Source organism: Harpia harpyja, chromosome 1 (genome assembly GCF_026419915.1).
Source record: "Harpia harpyja isolate bHarHar1 chromosome 1, bHarHar1 primary haplotype, whole genome shotgun sequence".
NCBI lineage: Eukaryota > Metazoa > Chordata > Aves > Accipitriformes > Accipitridae > Harpia > Harpia harpyja.
The window spans coordinates 40,431,694-40,443,771 of record NC_068940.1 but is presented as its reverse complement, the minus strand read 5'-3'; the positions used below and the strand labels follow the sequence as shown (position 1 = coordinate 40,443,771).

At 42.9% G+C, this 12,078-nt stretch overlaps 1 protein-coding gene across 1 annotated transcript in view; it reads left to right on the top strand.

The window, feature by feature from the left end:
* The window catches only part of RIMS4 (regulating synaptic membrane exocytosis 4), a 60,570-nt gene that overhangs the window by 18,779 nt on the left and 29,713 nt on the right, over positions 1-12,078 (top strand). The window lies entirely within an intron of this gene.

The following is a 12,078-nucleotide window of genomic DNA, read 5'->3' as shown; positions in this document are numbered from 1 at the left end:
AAGCATCTATATAAAATATATCAGTATGAAACATATTCTGTCACTGTGGGACAAATGACTGTATGGGAAATGGATTTATATTATACACTGCTTTATAACTGGGATCTTTGAATATAGTTCTGTGTTTGTTGGGCACTAATGTGGAAGAAAAAAGAATTTATTTAATGCAACTGCTGTTTTATTTATAATGCTTTCAGTAGGAAAATCTTTCCATTGTAGTATAACAGTCTCTGCAGGGTGCTTTTGATTTTAGCAGGTAGGATTTAGAAGAGTTCAGTTCTCTCCTGGATACAGATGCCTGTGCTGCATTGCAGTGGGAGTTAATGGGAATAGCCAGGTGTGAAAGGAGAAGAATAGATCCCAAGGACTAGATCATATATAAGAAATTTCAGCAGGGCTAGTCACATAAACTGAGTTTGGATGCAGAAAAGATCAGTAAATGGGTTACTGTCATCTGTCCATCATCTGCTGGACATTAGGGATTAATCAGCAGGTGATGTCCAGAAGACCAATGAGAGTCCTCCAGTGAGACTTGTGAATTATAACTAGTTATATCTTCCCGTATCCTGGCTTACCTACAGAGGAGGTCACTTGGTGTTAGAAGTGGGCTTTTGCTCCCCATTTTGAGAATGTTTACTGCTGATCTGGGATGTGCTAGGAAGTGGGCAGGATAAAGTAAAAACAAGCTGATAGGACCACAGATCTACCATATCAGGAGGAGGAGCTCCAACCTCCTGAGCTGAAACCAGGTATTAAGGCTACACTTGGAAAGTAGAGAAAGGCCACAAATGCCCTAATGTGGCTGGGTGCCAGGGCAGCGACACCACCACCTTTGCAAGAACAGGGTGATACAGCTCCGTAGCCACTGCCTGCTAGCCCAGCAGGGCCCATTGCTTAGTGTTTCAGGGATGGATCCACCTCTTGGCTCCAGTGGAGTGAAGATGGGGAAATGGTTGTATAAAAGTATCCAGAGTCATTGCAAAGGGATAGTACTTCATTGAGAAGATTGCTGCCATTGTTTGCCGTGTTTTAATGAAGAGATGAGATGGTGTTTCCTCTCTGAGGTTTCCACTGGACTTGCAGTCTACAGTATGTCAGTAAAACTGTTCCGAGGGAAATCAGGCTCCATGTTCAGTAGCTCCCAGCTTATAGAGTTTAATTTTGTGTCTGAGCACTAAATTGCTTTGAGTTCAATAATTCATCTCCCTCCAACTGCTTTATTGTCATTTGATTTATTAATGAGTTGGCTTGGACAGCTGTCCTAATGCTTTATCACAGCAAAGTGAAACCAAGGGTTGCGCTAAGCACAGATTGCAAACACTTGCACATATTGCGTGAACAATATACCATTTCCCTGTAGCTGGCCCCGGAGGGACAGTGTGGTTAGTAGATTCGGTGTGCAAGAACTGGAGCTCCTAAACTCTAACCTTGTTTTATCCATCAGAATCCCTTCCCAACACTCACCCTCTCTCTGTCTCTCTCTTGCTTTGGAAGAACTTCAGATCATGCTTTCTTTTTTTCAGAAGTAGATTGTGATGCTTAATTAGATAATGTTTGTAGAGCGGCATACAAAACCTGCCAAGGGTTACTGTCCTCGCTAGTATTATTAGAGCTGGAGGAAGACTGCCAGAAGGTATTGATTACTTGGTAAAAATAAACCCTTCAAACTTCTTTGGTCTTTATTCATTACTGCTTTTTATCTCTGCATCCTGCAAACATTTCAGAGGGTGGATTTGTTTGCTGAAAGATCAAAACAAAATGTTGACAACTACTTGTGCCAATTTGTAGGCTCCCATGTGGGCGGCATCAGAGGAATTTGTGCAGTGCTCTGGAAAGTCTTTCTAGGCTTTAAATCCACTTGGATCCTGGAACTGTTGTTTGAATAAAGCATCCAAGTGGCCAGATAGGGATAGCACATCGAGTATCAAAAATAGGGAGAGAATCTCTTTGGGGCTTGTGAAACTGTGTTGTGTATAGAAGCTTATATATACTTCCTGCAGTTGACATTTGGATTTGTTTAGTGAAGTTTGTTGATTAGTTCTGTACAAGCTGAGTCTTGCAATGTATAGTGGGTACTCTTGAGAGAACTGTGGCTGACTGGTGGGAAGGGCTTGCTGCCTTCTGTGTTTTCTAGTTCATATCTCAGTGATGGTTTACAGCTTCTCTTATACCTCACTGTGGAAAATAAAATGTCACACTTAGAATTCATTAAGCAGCTGTGCAAAGGAGGGGGGACTGTTGAAAGGGAAAGCTGTTTTATACAACAGTAAAATACAGGGGGAAAAGTCACGTATCTGTAGCAGAAAATACATGAAAAAGACAAATACTGTGTAACATTCAGAAGAGCCAAGTCATGCTTGGTAAAGTGAATTTTCTAAGGAGAAGGGATACAACAGAAGGACACTTTGAGAAGGAGTACGGCTTACAGGATACCAGAAAGATGTACTAGTCATTCGTGGATCCAGAGGACTAAAATTTAGTAGTGACTTCAAAATCAAATGTGGTCTTATGGTTTACTCTGATTGAAATGTGCAGTCAGAGCAGAAGCAAAATATAATGTCTTTCTCCAAATTAGGCCAAGGACAAAGCACAGACCTCCAAACATCTGCACGTGTTATGACCTAGAAACTGCTTCAGCATGGAGACTAAAGCCAGGCTTTGGTGGAGACTGCAAAGTGCTTTCTGTGCATGTGTCAGACTCGCAAATGGATTCACTTTGGTTATCACAAGTCACCTTTATGTTCATTTCCAACCATTAAGCTTCTTTGAATGAATATTTGGGTAAATGGGAGGGTTTTTTAAGCAAATACTGATGACTGCACTTAGTGAGAGTCATCTGGCAGTGTAAGAACTGACCTGTCATGGAGTGAAGGGCACATCTTGTCAAAGCTGTGTTAGTGCTTGAAGGTCCTGTGCTGGCCTGGAATGCCAACCTGCTTGCTCAGGAACAGGGCACCTTCTGGGTGTGATGACCGATGTTACTCTTTGGTAATCTTGAACAAGTACCAGCTGCTTTTCTTTTATAATTTCAGACAATTCATGAGCAAAGGAAGGGCAAGAACCATCAGCAGATGCTATAAACTCATTTCCCAGTGCTAGTTGCTTTGATTTTTTTCTAGAAGTAACTTAAGATGTGAGCAAGTCTTCTAGCTGCCTGCTGCATAAAGTATGGGTGAAACAAGTTAAAAAAAAAAAAAGGCAAATGATGGAATTAATGTGCAGCTGCGTAGGTATGTTACTGGTGAAAGGGAGGAGTGGTGCCAGTGCTGAGAAGTGGCAAAGAGGTTTCTTTTATTATTGAAATGTGTCATAACCCATGAGTAACTTAGAGATGGAAGAAGAGCTGTGGGGCATGGGACAGTAAAGACCTGACAATTTTAATGTTCTTTCAATGGAGCTGTTTTTAAGTAGCTGCTTGTTTGAGGAAACCGCTGAATATAGGTTTTAATGCTGGTGCTGCTAGGTGAGTTCTCATGTGGGCGTTGCAGCATCATCCCTGATGGTCCAGGCATGTGTGGAGTTAGACATGAGCATGTTCAGTGAGAGGGGAGGAGCGGATGCTCTATGGGTGGGAAAGGGCCTGCCCTGGTGGGCTGGGCACAAGACGGAGCAGGGAGACCATGCGGGACATCCATTAAACTTATTGCACAAGCTACGGAGGAGGTAAACTTGGAAGCAGCTTAGGAAGTGAATGAGAGGCTACTGCAGTCTGAGGACTGTGATCTGCCTTCTCTGTGTCATGGCAAAATGGAAGGAGTAAGAGGTTTTTTGTGTCTGCAAAGGTGTCTGGAGAAAGTCAAGAAGATGGTAAGAGTCTGACACTATGGAGGAAACCTGTGAGGGACTTGAGTGCTGGGACAAGGCATCAGCCTGACCTCCTGAGCGCCAGCAGTATGGGTTTACCACCATTCCTGTATAATGCACAGCTAGATGGGAGATGGTGAAACCTGAAAGCAGAAGCATGGCTTCTTCCCAGAAAGCCCCACTTCTGCGGGCTGTGAGTTTGGCCTCTTTTCTGAGCGCTTACCTTGTAACCCAGAGAGTAGTAGCTGCCCGGATTTATTGGGATGCTTCTTCAGGATGCTGATCCAGCCTCCACTGACTTGTGGCTTAGGGACTTCCTCTGCTCCTGACTTTTCCTCATTAATTTTGTCCAGTTGCTTTCTGAACCCTTGTTAATGTCCAGCAGCACCACAGAGTCTTGCAGTGATGTGATATCTACTCCTTGGCAGGGAGCAGTGTCTGTTGCCCCTCTCATCTCATTAGGATGTCTTCTCAATTGTTGGCATGATGAGTTCTTGGCTGTGGGTTGCCACAGAGCTGTGGTGGGGCAGACTCTAATTTTAGCACATTATGCTAGTTTAATGACAGTAATAGAAAGTCATTTTATAGGCAAGAACAAATTGCCTTTTTATATGGGGAGGAGGATACTTCCTCCCATGTATTACATTATTAAATTTGTAATCTTCATTTCTAATGCTTTTCAAAAGTGAATATTAACGGAATCTAAAATACAGATCTTAAATTTATGAGCTGCATTTTTTTCCCCAAACTCCTCAAGTTCTATAATTTGTCTTTAAAGGTGAACTTCAGCAAGGTTTGTTTTTTGTTTTTTTTTAAGTTAATAAATTAAAATCCCATACTTGCTACCTATCTCTGAACAAGCTTAAAGGCTCCAAAGATACTTACATTTTAAATAGCAATAATGGATATCTATTTCCATTTTTGCTGAGTGGTGAGTTCTGAGTTCAGGCTTATTCCCCAGGGATAAAAGACACTGGAGAGAAAAAAAAGACACATTTTCATATGCCATTTGCTAGCAAGGAGGCTGTTGTGATGCTCTTTTCTGTTGCCAAGGAAACAGAGCCCTGAACTCCGCAGGCAGGAGGAAGAGGAGGAAAGGACTTTATTTCACTCCTGAGCTTGCTTTGTAATTTTGACTCACGATCGGTGACTGTGAATGGGTTGGGACTGGGGGTCTCTCTCTGAAGTTCACTTTCAAAATCGTGTGTCCTACCTCCTTACGTTTGTTTCCATGTTGAAATAAATGTGAAGGCTGGAGCCTGATGGCACAGCTCCACCCTCGTACTGATAACGTTGGGTAGGTGGCTGCATGCACACAGGTCACTAGCACAGTTGTTGTACATAGCGGGGTGAAACGGAGTGCTCAGAGTGCAGTTAGTGATGGAAGGGGATTGTACTTCTCTGACCTTGCCAGTATCATCTCGAGAAAGCCCAAGGCCTCCTCATGTCAGCCCAGTCTTCAAGCATGAGAACAGAAATGTTAAAGTTAACTGCAGGTGTAAGAAGGAAGCAAGTTATGCAGACACAGGTGCTTCATAAGCAAGATTAATGCAGAGTATCCTCTTCTGACCTTGTTTCATTACTGTTGGTCAGTCATTGCCTGCACATCTTATAAAGAAGTTCCCATCAAACTTTTTTTTTTTTGTTAGTTATGTTAAAACTATTTTTTCACTCCTAAATAAAGATACATACTGCTCTGTAATGCATGCTTGATCTTCCTGAACTGGCAGTGTTGTCTGCAAGACTGATACTGGCTGTATCACAAGTCTGTGCTTCTCTTTTATTTCTTCTTCATCTGTTCTCTTTTTGGCTCTCATAGTAGAGAGAGAGAAATCAGCAAGGCACTCTAAAGTGTTTTGTTTATCCTTGCTCCTTCTACAAAATGTATTTTGAAATATTTGGCACAAATCACGGGATTTTGGTGAACTTGCTGCCATGTACATGTCATGGGGTAGTCATGCTACAAACAGCCATCCACTTGTTATGAAGCTGTGCTGGTGTGCGGCTGTTTTACACTAGGAGTGATTAACACAGATTCCATTTAATACAATATCGAACACTGTAGTGTGTCTCTTATTGACAAAGGACTGATTCTTCCTGCATCTAATGGTTGGTAATTGAGAAAACTAGATCTTGGTACTGTTCCTAAAATGTATTAATCTGCTGCATTGATAGATTTTTTTTTTTTTTCTCTAATCCTCAGTAATCTTCAGACAAGCATGATATTTTGGTTGGTTTCCCATGTTCTCCAGTATCTTTCAGCAGAGATGAAGACATTATGTCTATTTTCCAGCTCTGGCCAAAGGGCTTTTTTTCCTCTGTTGGAAGCTCAATACTCTGCTTAGATAAACGGTGAACTGAATTTCCCAACAGACTTCAAATAATTTGGGGTGTTTTTATATCTGAGTGTTGCTTTTGTGCATGCGGAAAACAGATGTAGGAGGCAGTTATGTGTCTGCCATGTTCGTCTGTGGGAGAGTTTATCACTCGGATGAGAGTCTGCACACATCTCTTCAGGGTTTGGGCTGTGAAAATTTTGGTTGAATGTTTTTTTTCTTAGGAGGCTGCTAGTTAAATTTCAGCACCTCTGCTTTTGCTATTGGATGGTGTTTTCCATGTTTAATGGCTTGACTTGTCACCAGTTGAAGATATTTATGATTGGCAGGGCTGTTTGCTGTGAGATGAAAGCCAGTGTTTTGACCACTTTGATTTCTTAGTCATGTGAATCACTTTACATTTTAAGGTACTGCTGCTCCTGTCCTGCTTCTGAGCACTGAAGCCTGACCCTCTCTTCCAGCCGCCCAGAGATGCCTGCAACCAAATTACCGTGCTCATGAAGGGCAGGGTGCTCTACTTTCATTCCACCCAAGCAGAATCAGGCACTTGGGCTGTATTAAAGTGATCCTGGATCCTGAAAAGGAATCTGTGTCAGAGAACTGGTATGAGTGCAGTGGATCCATTTGCAAGAGCAGAGCTCTCATTTGTGGATTGGAAGAGCTGGTGAGCAAGTTGGGCTGCTGCTGTGCTAGATCCTCTCTCTGCCTGCCGGAAAGTGCTGGGCTCTTCCCCGGGCTTTCAGGAAACAGCCACCCTCCATGCTCGCCACATCAGCATCACAGGCATGCTGCAAGCAGAGGTCTTCATACTGTTCTTTGTACCACTTGGGAAAAACATGGTTCGTTTTAGGGCACCTGTGGTGGGATGTGGTAGTTGCCTGGCACAATGGGCGCTGCATGGCTGTGGACCTGTCAAAGGATGTCTCTGCGTGGGCCAAAGCAATGTGTAGAATTTGAGGGGAAAAATGTGCTGGCTTGCTTCCTTTAGCATTTGCTACAGGTATTACGTGAAAGCACCTTTGGTGAAGCCTGACACAGATAGTTGTATCATCTGGTGAAATTGCCTGGAATTAGAAGCTGAATGCTTGAAATTGTTTGACTTCTCTGGGAACCAGACCATCATCTCCCCCTCTCTGTTTCCACAGTGGATCAAATAATTGCTTCCAAATGGACGCAAGTTATTAAGCAGTGTGTATAATTAAAGTCAACTCCTTGTGAATTTGATCATTCATTTCCTTAAGGAAAATATGATGAAGTAATTACAACCCAAGCTAAACACAAATCAAATGCTATTCTAAGCACTATTCTGCACCATGATTCTAGTTTATGAATGACTCCAGGATTCTGTGGCTTCATGCCTGTTAAAGAAATGTGGCTGTGTTTTTAATTGTGTTTATAACAAATGAACAAAAGGTTGCATGACTCATTCACTGTGCCAAGACCGTTGCTTGCTCTTTGTGTGCACACACACGTGGTCTTGACAAAGCTGCTTGCTCTTAAAAGAGCATCAATGGGACAGAAGAAAAGGGAAAAATCTTGTTAGATAAATGTGGCCTTGTCAGCTCTTTCCCCTTGAATTTTGTCTGTACCAAAACTGAACTTTACCTGCCTTAGCTGTGAATTTGAGGGAGGCAATTATTTCTTCAATACTTAAGCCAGAGCCCTGTCCTCACCCTGTTGCCTCTCTCCATCATTCCTATATAGCACATACTTTCCAGTTTCAGCCAAATTTGGTAGAGAAGTGGAAGATATGCAGTCTCTACAAATGCTGTGAAAACTTGGCTCTGGGTAGAGAGAAAGACCCAAACTAGTGCCCCCAGAAGAAAAGGTCTGATATATAATCTTGGCTTAAAAGTAACATTCTGAGTGAAATCAAAACCCTGGAGCTGAGCATTATAAATCCCCTGGATGGAAAGGTGTGTCAGCTGCTCTGAGAAGTTTCAGTGGCTTCAGGAGGTTCATGACCCGAGTCCTCTTCTGCAACGGGAAAACACAGCTTGCAAACAGGCTGCTTAAGTTATTTTGCCTGCTGCTTTCTTCCCAAGAGTTACTGAGTGAAGAGCAGGACGCTGGGCCCTTCCAGGAGGTACAGTTAGCGAGCAGGCAGGTTCAGCGGGCTCAGGAAGGGCAGAACAACCTCGTGCAAATCTTCCTGGCTTAGTGAAGCGTAGGCAGGGCAGCTCTTTCATCTCATGCCATCCTTCTCTTACAGTGATGCTTTCTAGCTGCTTTATTTTTATGAAGTCGCCTCATTTTTGTGATCCTCTTCTAAATTGAGAGGTTTTCTGCAGCTCAGGCTTACTCATATTTCAGGTCCTGGACTTAAGCAACATCCTCAGAGTTATTAATAGTGCAAGATGGACGACAGAATTAGGACAGAGTGCTCTGGTTCAACTCACTTGTAATTAAGTGGAGATCCTGACCTGACCTTCATACCTTATGTTGGTCAGCTGGAGGACTTCCAGCCACAGGGACACACATAGGCTCCACCTCTGGTCCTCCTTGTGAAATAACAATAAGAAAGCCCTGGAATGAACCTGACAGACAAACTAGCCACCCACCTTTCAGCTTTTCGTGTTTTTGTGATGCACAGATCTTCATAGTTAGCAAAGTTTGAAGAGTTTTGAACTGAGAACATTTTGTCTTAAAGCACTGCTGGCTGTTGGTACCATGTCTGACATTTCCCCCAGCTTTCTAGGGAATAAATATTACAATGCAGTAGTTTAAATAAAATCAGTTATTTATTGTTATTAATCGCCTGTGGCTGTGCCAAGTGTACCTGTTCTCTGAGCCCATCAGCTAAACTTTCCTTGACTTGGCATATACTCAGCAGACCCTCGGGGCTTCCCACGTGGGCAAATGTCAAAGAGGGAGAGTTAAACTCTTAGTGAGGCTTAAACTGCAAAATCCACAAAGTGGAAAGATCGGATCCCCTTATTGCTGTGCAGTCAGGATGTGTGTGTGTGTATGTGTGGTTTATTGCATTATAAATATCATAGTAAGAATTTTTTTTAAGTCATCAGCCTTTGCTGAAGCACAAAAGAAGCAGAAGATGGAGAAAGGCCTGGGACGTGGCTGTCCCAGACATGCAGCCCTTCCAGAGACGATTGGTGCAGCATCAGCAGTCTAGTGCTTGTCTGTCCCTAGAGACCTGGGCCTGCAGATGGGGCAGGGTTCAGGTTTCATTGCTAGGCTGCTGAAGAAGTGTTACATCAGTGAATTTTCTGTATGCATATGGACATTTCATTTAATCAGAATCTCCTGCAAAGCATGGCAGATTGGGGGAAGAGAAGGGGGCAGCATGTTCCATTTTCTTATAAAAATAAAAATGCAGAAGCAGCCATCAGTGAAGCTGGATCCTGCTGCTGCAAACAAAATAGAGACATGGAAAGAATTCTGAAGAGTTGGATCTAGCTGCAAAGTAGTTCCCATGAAATACTCTGAAAGAAACTAGTATTTTTGTTAGTACTATGGTATTGTACCTTTTTTATGGTGAAAAGCTGAACATTTTTTTATGGTAGTCAAAAAACAGGTTTAAAAGTCATTGACGGTGGAATACATTTGTTTACCTTTTGGTTTGTTAGCCTTCTTTTGTCAGTGAAGGAAAAAATGTCAAAGTAATTTTCCTGGCTACATGTTAGTTGCAGAACTTTTTCTTTAGTCATTTTTAAATGAAAATTTTGGCCATTTTAATTTTTTTATATATAAATCAATTATCAAAAAGGTCAAAATTAAAAATAGTATCATGGGAACTATTTGTTTTTAACCTCAAAAGGAGCAGAGAAAATACATCACACTTTCCTAGTTTATAATATGAAAATGGATCTCACGAAGATAGGAAGCAAAATCAATGCTTTACCAGTGCTCCACCCAACCTACAAGAGGTGATAACATCTTACTGGTGGTGGAGACCTGCTTAAATACAGATACAGCTGGATTTAAAACAAACTGCAGCTCAGACCAGCTTGGAGGAGAAAATGCTTGCTGCTTTGAAGTGGCTGAGGAGTTTGGGGCCTGGGCTGGGTTGTGGGGTTGTTAGGAACTACAGGCAAGCCTAAAAACCGATGCGTGGGTTTTGGTGCTTCCCCTGCCCACACTGGTGGAGTGGGAGAGGTATAAAGGGAGAAGTGCTCTTTTCCCAGGGTTGTCTCCTTGGGGTGGTGGGAGGGAAGGACAGACTATGCAGGGGAACATCAGATCCGTGTTCTGTTTTTAGCATTTATAGGAAGGAAGAGGAAGAAGGTTAGCTTTGTCCTGGCTAAATTAAGCCACTGTTAGGCTTGAAAAATAGGGCTGGTGCTTTATGAAGACTCACAGACCTCCCATGCCATGCACAGCTATGTAGTGAGTCGCCGTTCTGCGGGCCAGAGGAAGTTTTCTGTTGTGCATCTCAAGCTCAGTGGGTAAAGAATGGGAGAGAGATTCTGAGACTGCTGCCAGGTGCCTAATTAATAACCCTGTGAATGATTTTTGGTCCTCTTTTAATGGTGAGGAGGAAGAAAAAAAACCCAAAAACATGGGTTCAGGGGGATGTTGTTTTGATGTGCGTGCATCTGGGCATGGGTTCGACTGCTGCCTGTTGGTGTGGGTGAGGAAAGGCAGGGTTGAATGCTAGGATGAGAGAAAGCTTTTTTGTGCTAAAATGCTATAGTGGCCCAGGAGCAGTGGGATGTGTTGGTGACTATGCTGCGGGTGGGAGTTCGGGGGAGGTGTCTTGCTGGCATCTTCATAGGCTGCAAGTGCAGGTAGGGTGTCCTGGCCCCACTCTGCATTTAGCTGGGGTCTGTAGCTGTCACAGCAATACAAATAGTTGCTAATTTTACTGTTTTCTGGCTCTCACAAGAAGAGTTGACTGACCTTTCCCAACACTGTGGATGTACTTAATCTGCACAGATTAAGAATTAACATGTTGAAATATTTTTTTTCCATCCCATAGAACATTTTCTGCTTAATTTGGGAAGAAAGGGTGTGATTTTTATTAGTGTCTGAAACTAGGACAAGGGGAACAGAGCAAACAGCCTGATTAGTGCCCCTGCTTATCCCCAGCCATTTTCTGTCATTTCTGGTGGATTATTCAGGCTGTGATGATAGTCTGGCATGTTCTGGAGCACGGTACAAACTGCCTTTCTTTAGGTGTTCATAATTCACACTCCATTAGGATGTCGATGTAGAGAATACTTGGCAGGATGTCAGAGCTTGCCAGGCATGATGAGATTGAGTTCATCTTGTTAAACTGCGTTCTGAAGTGACAATCCAGTATTTATATATATATTATTTTTTCCCTCAGCAGTAGCATCCCTGTAGGAGAGCGGCATGGCTTGCTCCGAACACAGCTACTGATGTAAAAGGGCCTGTGCTGTCCACCCCAACAGCCGCTCTGCTCAGCATGTGCCAGGCTGTTGCAGGTGTTGGATAGTCATGCAAGGCTGTGAGAAGACTTTTCTTTTTTCCCTTTGAAGCCAAACAACAGAATTCTTTTATTCATCTCAGAATTGATTCATGGCACATGAATCTTAGCACACGTCTGTAGGGATTCAGCATCTGACTAAACAGAAAACTATCTTTTATTTTTAAGCCCATAAGGAACAACAATGCGGTGACAAAGTTTGAAGCAGAGAAGCTAACACGTTCGCTCTTTTCTCAGAGTATTTGAAAATAAGAAGTAGGTAAAATGGTCAGCACTTCAGCAGTCCCACAGGGTGCTGAGCAGAGACTCCCACAGCTGCTTTTTGCCCACAGACACACTGAATACCAGTTGTTGGACCTGGGGACCTTCTCCGTAATCTCAGCAGGTGATAATATCCAGATGGGTGCTTAGTGTTTTCCCTTCTTCATTTTCAGCTCCAAACTGACATGCAGCATCTTTTCTCTGGGGCAGATCTTCATGGAGAAGAAAACAAGAATCAGCTCTTTGGTTTTGACCTTAAGAGTGAAGTTT